Genomic DNA, 14,608 nt, shown 5'->3' on the forward strand with positions numbered 1-14,608 from the left:
ATAAGTTTCATGATTCCCTAAGGTCATCCGTTATACCCACCACATACCACATATGTGGTGGGTGACACATCAGCACCACATTCTCCTACCACTAACATGGGATACCTACCACTAACACACCACTCCACACTCTATTAGGGTGTTCTGCATTGACAAAACCCTCTGGCTGACTCATGTAAACATCCTCAGCCAACTTCCCATTAAGGAAAGTGGTTTTGACATCCATCTGCCATATTTCATAATCATGAAACACAGCTATGGCTAGCATAACCCTTATAAATTTAATCTTCGCAATTGGTGAGAAGGTCTCATCATAGTCAACTCCAGAAGTTTGAGTAAAGCCCTTCGCAACCAATCACGCCTTATATGTGTGTACTTTCCCATCCATGTCGGTCTTCTTCTTGAAGATCCATTTGCACCCGACCGTCTTACAGCCTGGCACATTATCAACCAAGTTCCAGACTTGATTTTCATACATGGAATGAATCTCGTTGTCCATAGCCTCTTTCCATTTTGTAGACTCCGGGCCTACCATGGCTTCCTTGTAGTTGTTAGGTTCATCCAAATTTATCAGTACACTATCACTGATAAACTTATCACCCTTAGCAGCTATATGGAATCCATATAATACGGGTGGAACGCTAATTCTACTGGAACGTCTAAGAGGTAAGGACTCGTCAATTGGTTCAACAGGAGTTTCCTCCTCGGATTGAGCGCCAGTGTTAGAGGTTCCTTCATCGCTTGATTCTTGAAGCTCTTCAAGATCAATTTGCCTCCTACTGTCCTCTTGGCATATGAGTTCCCGCTCTCAGAAAACCCCTCTCTTTGCAACGAAGAGAATATTGTCACTCGGTCTATAGAAGAGATATCCAAAGGACTTCTGCGTATAGCCGGTGAAAATACACCGCTCACTACGAGGTTCGAGTTTGTCGTGAGTCTCTCGTCTTACGAAAGCCTCGCAACCCCAACCCTTGATATGTGCCAATGAAGGAGCTTTCCTTGTCCACATATCATGAGGTATTTTGCTAACCTTCTTAGTCGGGACTAGATTAAGGATATGAGTGGTAGCCTCTAAGGCATACCCCCAAAATGAGATCGGTAACGAAGCCCGACTCATCATGGAACGAACCATGTCTAAGAAGGTTTGATTGCACTGCTCAGCTACACCATTCAACTGTGGTATCCTAGGTGGTGTCAATGGCGAAACAATTTTGCATTCCTTGAGGTAGTCATGGAATTCAATACTAAGGTACTCACCTCCTCGATCGGATCGGACCATCTTAATTTTCCTGCCAAACTGATTCTCCACTTCTTGCTTAAACTCTTTGAACTTTTCAAAGGTTTCTGACTTGTGCTTGATCAAGTGATATATCCATATATGTTATAATCATCGGTAAAAATCACATAGAATCGGTTTGTATCCCTTGTGTGGATCTAAAGGGCCTGCATACATCGGTATGTATGAGATCCAATAAACCCTCACCCCTTTCACAAGTACCAGTGAAGGGTGACTTGGTCATCTTTCCAAGTAAACAAGACTCGCACGTGTCATCAACCCTAAGGTCGAATGACTCCAATACTCCATCATTTTGGAGTTGGGCTATATGCTTCTTGTTGACATGTCCAAGACAACAATGCCACAAGCATGCTTTATCTAAACCATTGGAAGAATCGATATGCAACACATCATTTCCTAAGTTTTCTGCAACCATCACAGTTTCATATATTCCATTACAAAGCAATGCTTCAAAATAGAAAGTACCATTAAAGAAAGCATTAATAGAACCATTTTCATTATTAAATGAAAATCTAAAACCTTGTTTATACAAACCATGAAAAGAAATAATGTTTCGTGTCATTTCTGACGAGTAGCAACAATTATTCAAATCTAGACCTAACCCATTACTAAACACTAAAGAGTAAACTCAAATCTTGGTGACAGACGACACTTTCCTATTCCCCATGATCAAGTTTATCTTCCCATGCTCCACATCCCTACTTCTTCTTAGACCCTGCAAATCAGAATAAATGTGAAAACCACATCCTGTATCGATGACCCAATACATAGCATGTGATGAGTTATTAGATTAAATATTATAAATACCTGCGAAAAGGTGGGTTTTATCTTCCCATCCTTGATGTCCTGCAGGTACTTCAGGCAGCTTCGTTTCCAATGCCCTTTCTTGTGGCAGTAGTAGCACTCTGCTTCCTTCGGGTTGGAAGAGGGAGCATCAGGACCAGCTTTGGTTCCACTAGAATAGGTACCATCGTGAGAATTTCCCTTGTGTCTCTTAGAAGGAGCCTTCCTCTTTTTTCCCTTTCCTTGCCCAATTGCCAACACAGGGGCAGCAGTAGGAGGAGTAGATGCAATAGATTTGCCTTTCAGACTACTCTCAGCAATCCTTAGCATGCCTTGAAGCTTTCTTAGAGTGACCTCCTTTTTGTTCATGTGGTAGGTCATACAAAACTGATCGTAGCAAGGAGGTAAGGAGTGTAGAATAATATCTATGGCCAACTACTCATCGAAGTTAACATTTAACTTCAGCAAGCGATCCACGTATCTCTGCATTTTATGCAAGTGAGCCGTGATTGACTCTTCATCCTTCATTTTGGTTGTGATCATTGCAGCGATGATCTCATACCGTTCCTGCCAGGCACTTTGATGGTACCTTTCCATCAAATCTTGGTGCATCTCGTAGGGGTAGTAGTCCTCGTAGGACTTTTGGAGTTCCGCAGTCATCATTGCGAGCATGATGCAACAAACCTTCGTAACATCTTGCTCATGAGCTTCGTAAGCAGCGATTTCTTCGGGAGTATCAGTGTTAACATTGACCTCTTTCAGCTCCTTGTCGATAACATACTCTTTGTCCTCGTAACGGGTGACCATGCGAATGTTATGGATCCAATCATTAAAGTTGGACCCATCGAATATCACACTCCCACACAAGTTCATGAGTGAGAATGAGCCGGAAGGGGTCGAGCCAGAAGCATTGTTGTTGTTCGAAGTAAAGATCTGAAATAGAAAAGGAACAAAGTATAGAGTAGATAAGAATCCCCAATTTAAACACCCAAATAATAAATTAGGGCTTGGACCCAACACAATTATTTACAATTCAGAAGAAGGATGCCGTAATCTAATTACAAATAATTTGAAGGTAGGTAAATGACGATTTACCAATTTCCACCATGAAAAACGAAAAAGACTATTAGGTTTTAAATGTATTGAAATTCCTAAATCTTTTGAGATTCATTGAACTTTTCAATGACATGTTTAAATCTAGATATGCGCTTCAAGTTTGTGACTGGGATACCGAGGATCACAAACAAGGTGTGAATAACCATGCAAATGTACTTGGTACTCTTAATGTCATTTACCACCTAATCAATGTTCCGGTTAACCACACACGCTCTATTGATCTATGATAAACATTGAGCCACCCTTTGTCGCCATTGCTAGTCCCAAATTAGTTTGTCGGTTATCCACGCACGCTCCACTAACGACTTGGTAGGGTGCAAAGTGTAATTTCATGGAATTTCATCATTTCACATTTTTCCTAAAGTAACTAAGATTGGGAATTTTATAAAAACATTTAGTTACTTTATTAATAATTATATTTTTAATGAGGAATTAGTTTGCCCTATCCTACCCGTTCGGCTAACGACCTCCACCAATCAAGGAAGCGGTTGTTGAGAGTGGACACCCATTAAACAACCAGTTTATAGGAAGCAACCTTATCCCCCCCCCCCCTTATATATCGGCTTCGTGAATGAGACCTACTAACGGTAAGACTAGCTTAATCTTATACATATATGTAATTATTAATCTTATAATATTATAATAGTATAAGGGTTGAATTTTAAACTTGTAAAATTCTAGGGTTTGGAATTTAAATATTTCAAAATTAAAACTTTTAATTACAAATTTAAATCCCAAAACTTGAGAGCAAGTTTGGAAACTTTTCAAAACATCTTTTAGATCAAATTTGAAAAATAATTAATTAATCATACTATTAATATTTATCACATAACTTGACTAAATCTATTTTCTTGACAAGCTAATTCAAATCAAAACACAAATAATTAATATTTATCATATAAAACAAGTAATTATCTTATTTATGACAATTATCTTTGAATTGTATTAGGATAATCCATACCATATTGAAAATTTTTGGATTTTATCAGCCAAAAACATTTTTGGTAATTATCCTTATTCAATTTTAGTCAAAATCACGAAAATTGCACTCTGACCCGCAACCACGTCGTGGCAATATATGCCACGTCGTGGCAATATATGCCACGTCGTGGTCACCAGGCAGAAGCAAAAAACAAAGAACTTTTTGCCTTGAACGATTAGGCTATGCATCAAATACAAAAGAAAACCAGCCTAGGCTTTGATACCACTGTTGGGTTATGAGCAAAACATCAATCCTATGGTGCACAGGCAAACCCTAAAGTTTTGGATATATGTTTTTCTATTTGTACATGCAATAATCCTCCAAAGCTCTCAAAACCTAATCTAGCATACAATAAAATCGAAATCAACTGTGTGACATCCCCAATTTCACGGCCAGAAAAGACCGATTTGTTTATGCTTTGTTTTTAAAATCAGAGAAATCTTTTAAAGAAAACAGTTTCGGAATTTGTTCCCAAAACAAAATATGATAAGAATTTATCAAAGCATTTCTTTAAAGAAATGTAATTTCTTTATATAACAAAATCTCGGGATGTCATGTTCAATACAGACCAAAAGCATAAACAGAACAAAATAGACCTTACAACAGTTATTCATAACCAGTGGCCTATAATCCAAAATCTCTCGTTATGTCAGCCAACTTATGCTCTCGTGCCATAACTTGTAATACAAAGAAAACTGAGAGGGTCAGGCTTGGGAGCCTGGTGAGCATATAGGGTTTTCAACCCACAATAATATAATTATTATATTCACTTATCAAACAATCAATCCAATTACCCACCCCTATTATGTTCCTTTATTTCTTAAATATTTATCCTAAGAACCGATTACCCTTCTCCCATTCATTCCTAAGGATTGCCCTAAGGAACTGGCACAAAGTCTAGTGCTGCCAAGGTTCTTAGATTACCTCTGGTGAACACGCAGTTCACAATAATTAATGAACACCTAGTTCAAGAACACCTAATGAACACTTAGTTCCAATATTACCCAATGAACATCTAGTTCACAAACACTTAATGAACACTTAGTTCAAATATCCTTGATGAACACTAAGTTCAAATATCTAATGAACACTTAGTTCGAATATCCCTGGTGAAACCAATCACTTAAGGAACACACAGTACGAAAGCTTTTAGTTCAAACAATGTGATAATAAAGGATATCTCGATCCTACAAAACCACTAATATTATAAACACATTTAAATCATATTTCTAAAACAATATATCTCATCCCGTCGATCCCCACATACTAACCCTATACAATGATCTTACGATATTTAGCCTAAGGAATCGATATGAACCACAAACTGACGAAGTTGCTTCGGAAATTCCCTGGCAGCAAACGAGGATCAATAAAGACATCAAATGAGGGGAATGGAATAAGTTTCACCACAAACCTTTGTTCGTAAAAGAAAGAACCACAAGACATTTTAAGTCAGCGGTAGTTATCTAGATAACAATGCCTAGGCGTGGTCCGACTATCATGAGGTATTATACCCCCAGACTCTACCTATCCCAGCATCGAACTTTGCCTAGCAGTGGCCTGAATATCATGAGGTATTTAAACCCCAGACGCACCCTATCCAGCAATATAACACCAGACATACCTAGCAGTGGTCTATTACCAACACACTTTATTAGGCAGTCTACGAAGTTCCCTTAGTTACTTCGTGAAAGAAAACGCTGAAATATGAAGCTCGATCGATCACTTTATAAAAGAAACGCTGACTCCAAAGCTCTCTCAAAATAAAAGTATGGGGAAATACTACTAGAGTACTCCCGTACTCTCCCGTAACTGACACACAAAATTGTCAAAAAGACTTGGTACATGATAGTACTTCTGGCACATTATAGTACTCTGGTATGCGAAAGCCTCGTACCCGAGAACATAATAGTACCTTGGCACAAACAACACCCAAGACACAGAGCTTTGAAAAGGACTTCGTACATAAAATGCACTTCTGTACGTAGGACGTACTCCACCGATCATCAATCTCACAACACACGTACTCTTAATAAGAGGCTACCCAATGTCCAAACTTAATGGAACTAAACAACCCTATTTAAGTCTTAACCCATCACTAGGCAAACCTACAATCCTTATAATCAATTTCCGATACTATCTCCGTTTAGGAAACGCTAACTAGTGTATACTTAACACAAAGTTTTAAGTAATAATATCATATATACACATCTTAACACATATTGGACCATAACTGGTTCGCACATTGTATATCATCAATTATATATATAACACACGTTTTGAGCAATAGCAAATATTTAACACACACACACACACACACATATATATATATATATATATATATATATATATATATATATATATATATATATATATTTCATACTTTAATCAATACTCGTATTAAAATCACGTTCCTAAAAGGGACTATACACATGATACCTTATCGAATGAACACATAGTTCAAAAATACATAATCCGTACTTGCAGATCTAAAAGTTACCTCATTACCTAATCCATATTCCCGGATCTAAAACTAACCTCCTGATATGATTCATACTCCCAGATCTAAAACAAGTTTCTCTTTACCCTTTTATCTCATGATCTAACTCATATTTTATCACATACCAACAATCTTATCTACCCATTTTCTACCCAACATATTTGTAGATACAAAATACATATACGGTTTAACTCATTAAAACCTATATAGTTCATCCATTCCACAATCATCTCAAATAAACTACAATATATACACACATAGCACGTATTTCATAGCAAATACTTACTCCCTCCGTCCCAAAATTATTGTCCATGTTTGACTTTTTAAGTCTTTCCATGTCAACTTTGACTATAAATAAATTTATTTGTGTTATATATTTTTTGATGAAACTTATAACAATGAAAATACATTTAAAAACCAATATATTCATATATCTTGCATAAAAAATTATCTAACAAAAAGTAAATTATTTAAGGTCAAAGTTGAACAAAAAAGACTTAAAAAGTCAAACGCGGACAATAATTTTGGGACGGAGGGAGTAATATTTATGTGTTAGAAGAAACTGAATACACACTCACTTGATCAGAATGTGACCGGGCAGCACTGCGGCTTGTAGAAGTAGTATTCTTCGGTGAAACTGTGATCTCTTCACACACCGGGCTTCTCGCGGGCAGAGCTTCGGCTCGGAAACTCTTTTCTTCTCGGGATCTTCAGGCTTCGAGACTTGCTTTGTGTCTCGGGATGATACTGGGGCTTCGAGGGGTTAAAATAGGGCTTAGAGAGGGTATCGGGAGTGGGAGAGAAGAGATTGAGCAACCAAACTTGGCTGCCCCTTGAATTCTATTTATAGGGCTAATTTTATGGATTCACGTCGTGAATCTCAAATATTTACGTCGTGAGTTCAGTCATCACTACATGCGTCATCACAAGTTGCGTCTGTCAGGCTCCAGAAGTCATAACTACTGAGTTCACGTCGTGAACACTGTATTTACGTCGTGAACTCTAACAGTTTTGGGGTTTCGCGCCCCGAAATTCAGAAATTCATAACTTTCGCATACGAACTCCGTTTTCGACGTTCTTTATATCCACGCATAGGTAAAAACAAGATCTACAACTTTCATTTAGACTTTGTCGGCTAATTTTGATTTATTTTTAATATATTAATAATATATTATTTTTAGTAGGCCGGGACAGGAAAACTCTGTTAGAAATTCATAACTCCTTCATCTGACGTCTGTTTTCGACTGTCTTTTCACCTTTGCACTACTAATAACAAGATATTTGATTCTCGATTAGATTGTTTCGACCAAAAATCACTCGATCTCAAATTCCGGTTTCGGGCTGCATACTGCTAAGCTGAAACTTAGAAAAATCATAACTTCCTCATACGAAGTCAGATTTGGGCGTTCTTTTTATGCACGCTCTCGGTTTAAAGAACTCTACAACTTTTGTTTAGAACACTAAGGCTAAAAAGAAATTTATAGTAAATTCATTATTTACATCGCGCTGTGTCGTGCCGGTTCTGTCGCGAAACTTCGACAGGTCATAATTTCTTCGTTATAACTTGGATTTCAACGTTCTTTATATGTACGGAAGCCTTGTAAAATATACTACAACCTAGTTAAGATTATTCATTCTAAATAATCTTCTATCAAAAGTCATTTTTGACGCTTAACGTCTCTAAATTGACTAGCCCGGATCTACGGGTGTTGCAAAACTGTAACAACGAGAATTTTCAAAACAAATTTTTCATTTTTAATTTCATAAAACACATGTAATCTTAAATGAAAACCATTTAATAATTAACAAAGTTTCCAACATTATAAAAATCCAGGATCTCCATTCGTGACTCTTTTCTCTTGTGTGTGTACAATCGAGCTGTCGCCTTCCCGCAATCCAGATAAGAACCTAAAACACATAACACATAACATGGTAAGCACGAAGCTTAATGAGTTCCCCAAAATACCGTATACAACACATATTAGCCACTCGAGGCTATAACTCTGTATGACCCTCTGGTCAATGTGTCTCAGTGGGACTCTCCAGTCCCATAACTCTGTGGACCCTCTGGCCCTAACTCTGTGGACCCTTTGGCCTTAACTCTGTGGACCTTCCGGTCCTAACTCTGTAAACTCTGAATCATGCATAGCACAAATCACATAGAAATAATGCAGTGTATCACATCATATAAATAGCATACAAGGTACTCTGTCACATAACTCTAATTACCACTCTTGGTAAAGTATAGTGAGAAGACTCACCTCGGATGACGAATAACCCCAAAAAATGTTGTTGTTGCGCACCGTCCACTACTCTGTGCCATTCCAACAATCATCTCAATTAGAACATAGTCCAAATTCTCACCCATTGAGTCTAGAGGTTGATCAATAACTGTTCCTTCAACGTCCTTAACCCATTGGGCCCACCAAGGCCCAATAATAAATGGGTCCTCACGAAGCCAATTTCTCAAACTAAATGACAAGCCTGACCTGAGGGCCCAAAACATAAACATATAACTTCCTGGTCCAAGGTTCTATTACATCAAACCCAAAAACCCAGGCCCATCACTCAAGGCCCAAGACGACCCTTAACCCGAAAGCCCACAATGGGGTTATGCGGGGCGTACCCCCTTTAGTACGCTCAACGTACACAAGCGCGCATGAAACTAATCAGGGACCTCAACCCAATACGCGCAGCGTACTGGAATTACGCTGCGCGTACGCCCAGTTATACTGAATCCTTTCTCCTGGTCTTAACCCGTTAAGACGTTAACTCATCTCTCAGATCTAGACTTCCTAAGGGCTCTTACTCCATAAAGTTAGTGACTTTACGCCTTTGCATGGCTGATAAGGTCACAACACATAAAACTCTTACTTTCTTAGCTCCACAATACTCATATCCCATGTATGGACTGATTCTCACGATCATGACCTCATTTTTATGGATCCTCTCCACTATATACACTTAGAAGGACATCTATAAATCTATGGAGTGCAACAACTCGTAAAGCCTCAAGCTTTGGGACCAAAAACCCTAAAATGGACCATAACTTGCACAAACAAAAAGGGTGAGAAATCTTTGAGCTTTATACCTTCAAATGATGCTTCAACCATAGAAAAGCTTAGATCCAAAGTCTAGACTCCAACTTTATTCTCTTCCATGTACCTTCTTCACTCCAAATATCCCACATGAACACTTATAAGCTCACAATGGCCACACACCAACTCATTAACGAAGATTAGGGTTTGAGAGGGTTTATGGACTGAAGATGGGGGCCAGAAATGAGACCATCTCATTCCTTATATAGGGACACTTCTCTTAATTAGGGTTTTCCTTTTGTGCCTAGTACGCCCAGCGTACCCCCTGGTATGCCCAGCATACCAGGTGTCTCTTGCTTAAGGAACACGCAAAAATTGTACGCTAAGTGTACGCATACATACGCCCAGCGTACTTCGCTGCCACAATTCTCAACTTTAGGGACTTATCTTGCCAAATCTCCAAACTTCCATAGCTTCTCGATATAACTTTGATTCCAAAAAGAATCCACATATCTACGGATAGGTAATGGGATGCCCTACATTTCTAGCAACTCGCTGCAACCCAAGACCTCCTCATGCCCGGCTCGTGGCCCATGAAAACTAATCATGGACAATCCGAAACAAGATGTTACAATTCTCCCCCACTTGAATTAGATATCGCCCTCGAAATCGCTCCTTACCAACACATAGAACGAGTCCAAAAAACTGCGATGCACCACCGATGGTCCTAAAACCATATAACAATCACTTCCAAAAACACTCAATCCTACCAGGAACTCCCATCCCGAAAAGGGACAGACCCAACTGCTGCTGCGGTACTCGGTCTGACTCTTCAGAACTGGAAGCTCTAGCGGTCTATCTCCTTGCCAGACCACCCTCGAAAAAAATTGTGTTAATCTCTCATCGATTAAAAGATTCTAAGAACACTTTATCAACTCTGATTCTTCAATCGATCCCGGTCGAACTCAAGAGGAATAGAGAGGTCATAACCCACTAATGACCCACTGCCTGAACAACTTATCAGAACTTATCAGAAAGAATAAATGCCAAAAATCTGACCTCAAATGCAAGAAAAGACCACGCTCACTTGGAAGTATCCTCTGATTCCCATAGACATAAGCCCCAACTTCCTCTTAGATTTCCCTTTCAATACTGAGTACCAGGTCATCTCCCGACCCAAAAGATGAACCTCCAAGGTTACTCATTACAAACCAAAACGTCTCACCGACTTCCTTCTCACAATGACTATCTTGGCTCATTGCGACACACAAGTCACGAAGTTCACTTTATCCCAAGCGAGTACTACAACTCATCTGAAATTGTCTCGCTTCCGACCCTTACTCATCTTCCACCCATTGGTTCCATGCGCCTTGCGAGTATTCTCATACCAACGATACTGACCCACTCCGTTCAAATAAATCAGATGGAGATCAATATTCCTTAAAATGAAACCCATCTACAAAACTGAAACCTTATCTCGCCTACTCAACAGGCGAACAAATCCAGAATCAAGCTCGAGAGTCTGATTCAACAACAGGCTTGGAACCACTCAATTCCAATCTGGCACTCAACTCATGACCTAAGATTCGCAAATTTAAGCACACACATTCTCCCAATTCCTTCCTATTATGACAATCCCCACTCAACCTGGGATATATCAATTCCCAACTGATATGGAGACCCCCGTCTCGCCCCTGGTTCGGCAACCAGGCTTCCGAAGACTCAAACTGTAAGGCTACCCAAGCCTAAGAACTCCTCTGCGCCATACTCTGATTAGTGAATACTACGGCTCCCTGTAGCATCACAACACTCTCTCGCTGACTAGTGAGTACTACGGATCCTCGTAGCATTACAATACTCTCTTGCTGACTAGTGAGTACTACGGCTCCCCGTAGCATCACAACACCCTCTTGCTTACTAGTGATTACTATGGCTCCCTGTAGCATCACAACACCCTCTCGCTGACTAGTGAGTACTACGGCTCCCCGTAGCATCACAACACCCTCTCGCTGACTAGTGAGTACTACGGCTTCCCGTAGAATCACAACACCCTCTCGCTGACTAGTGAGTACTATGGCTCCCCGTAGCATCACAACACCCTCTCGCTGACCAGTGAGTACTACGGCTCCCCGTAGCATCACAATACACTCTTGCTAACTAGTGAGTACTACGACTCCCCATAGCATCACAACACCCTCTTCTCATTGCAATTATCTTTCTTAAATCATCTTGTTTAATCATCAATTAATTGTAGAGCTCTCACTCGAATCATAGCTACTTGTTTCACCACTTTCCAGCTCTCAACTCAGAACTCAGAATAATAAGGACATCATACCCGGATATCAACACACAATCTCATGATACTTTGCCCAAACCACTGATCTCATACTTACGACCCCATGCTTGGTTATCACATTGATCTTGCAAAATCCCTCAACCGATCTCCCTCTTGCACCACTTACAACCTCAGAGTATTCCATCTCCCAATTCGAAACACCGAGGCATCGTCAATGGCTCTGAACATGATATCGAAAACCTGAAACTCCCCCTCTAATGACCATTACTCACTTGAAACTACTCATACCGACCCTGAAATTGGTTGACGATTCAAAGGCTGCCCTTCCGGGGTATAGATTACAATCTACACCTTCACTTGCAAATCTCAATTATTGCATCCACAAACAGTGACCCGGTCGCACTCGAACTCAACATATGCTAACCCCGAAAATCACGGCCCACAAAGAGTCTTCCAATTCACTCATCCTTCCTCAAACACATACCACCTGCATTATCACGCTCTGCACCTAGCCTCGATCAACAATAACCTTAGACTCATGAATCCGCACTGCAGGTCTCTATATCCAGATCTTTAACCACTCTCGAACAATCTCTGATTCCCTCAATAAAATACCCGGTTCTCCCCCACTTAGGGTTCTAACCATCACCAACTAGCGCACCAACAATCTATCCCACAGACTGTTTCCACTACTAACGTTGCGCCTACTCTTGGAAGGTGTTACTCAAAGCTCGATGATCTCCCCGGCAGAGATCAAGCAACTCCGAATACCTCGAGTCCCAGATGAATCCTCAGAACTTCCCATCATGACTACCTCTAGTCAGTCAGAATCTCACACATTCCATCACTGGACTTCCCAACTGTCCAGTATCAACCCTGACTCTCAGTCTGGAAATAGTGAACTATCATTATCCTCACCTTCAACTCCTCAAACCACACTCCATCACGACACTTATGATAAGAACAGAACCCACATTACTACTCTCGATACTCATCAAGGATATTAAGAGCCACCTCTATGACATCCCCATTTTCACGGCCAGAAAAGACCGATTTTTTTTGTTTATGCTTTATAAAAATCAGAGTATCTCTTTCAATAAAAATTTTTGCGGAATTTGTTCCCTGAAAAACACGATAATTTCATTATCAAAGCATTTCCGAAGAAATGTATTTTATTCATTTTAAAACATTTGGGATGTCATCGTCAATACAGAAACATAAGCATAAACATAACTTACATTCATTTACACTAGTGATCCATATCTCCTTAATCTCTCAGTGTAATGTAACTTCACATCGTCACCTGTGATAAAGGTAAACTGAGTGGGTCAGGTTGGGAAACCTGGTGAGTACATAGGGTTTTCAACCCACAATAATATAATTATTATGTTTAATCATCAAACAATTAACCCAATTACCCATCCCCATTATCTTCTTTATTCCTAAGTACATTCCCTAAGAATTTATCCTAAGGGTCGTCTCCTACATCATATTTACCTCTCATCTCCTTACATCGCATTTCCTTATATGTTTGTTCCTAAGGACTCTCCCTAAGGATCATCACATACATTGCATAGACAGTATTGATTCAGGGATTACTCCCTCAATACGTGCCTAATAAGGGTTAGGGTATCATCGCATGAATACATAGTTACAACATTGCCTGAACTCGTAATTCATAGTAAGGGGTTAGAGTATCATCGCATGAATACGTAGTTACAACATCGACTGAACTTGTAATTCATCACCTACAGGTTATGAGCCTGCTGGTGTTTCCACGGGGTTGTCTATAATAGTCCGTGGTCGCCATCTATACTCTGGTAGATGACTACATCTCCAAATTGCCAGTTATAGTATCTTTCATCCTATATCACCGATTCATCATCACCTATCTATCCTCACCTAATCATCATCACCTTCCTATCATCACCTATCTCTCATCATTTTATTTTTATCACACAGAAACTATTTCATCTACCCATATTTTATCCCAACATATTTGTAGATATAAAATAAATATACATTTTAAATCATTTAAAACATATATAAAATCATTCATCCAACATAGACAGAAAGTATTCAGATAATATGCACACATAACACATAATTTATATAAAATACTTCATATCTATATGTAAGATGAAAGGGACCATGCACTCACTTGAAAAGGTGGTGATTCTGCACTCGGACAGCGCTTCGATACTCTCAAAACAATTTTCCTTCGATAAAACCTAGTATCAATACCACTAGGGTTTAGTCTAACGTCAACCGTGACTAATTAATAGTCTAGCTATTATTATTATTATATAAGCGTTAAACAACACTCTATATAACTCATAATAATAGCCCAAATAATTATTTTAAGGTCCTAATAATGTTACTATATTAAAACATAAGCTATACTAAAGATAGGTTAGGCGTAGCTCACTTATAGCGGGTTTCTCTCAAAATCGGGCTTCGCTGGAGCAGCGTTTTCGAGCTGAAAAGCTCTTTTCTTGGGGCTTCGGGAGTCTTGGGGCTTCCTTCAGGTGCTAGGGGGTTTAATTAGACCTTAGGGGGCTTAAGGGGACCTAGAGCGAGAGTTTAGAGAGAGAAA

The sequence above is a fragment of the Lactuca sativa genome, chromosome 7, assembly GCF_002870075.4.
Source record: "Lactuca sativa cultivar Salinas chromosome 7, Lsat_Salinas_v11, whole genome shotgun sequence".
NCBI lineage: Eukaryota > Viridiplantae > Streptophyta > Magnoliopsida > Asterales > Asteraceae > Lactuca > Lactuca sativa.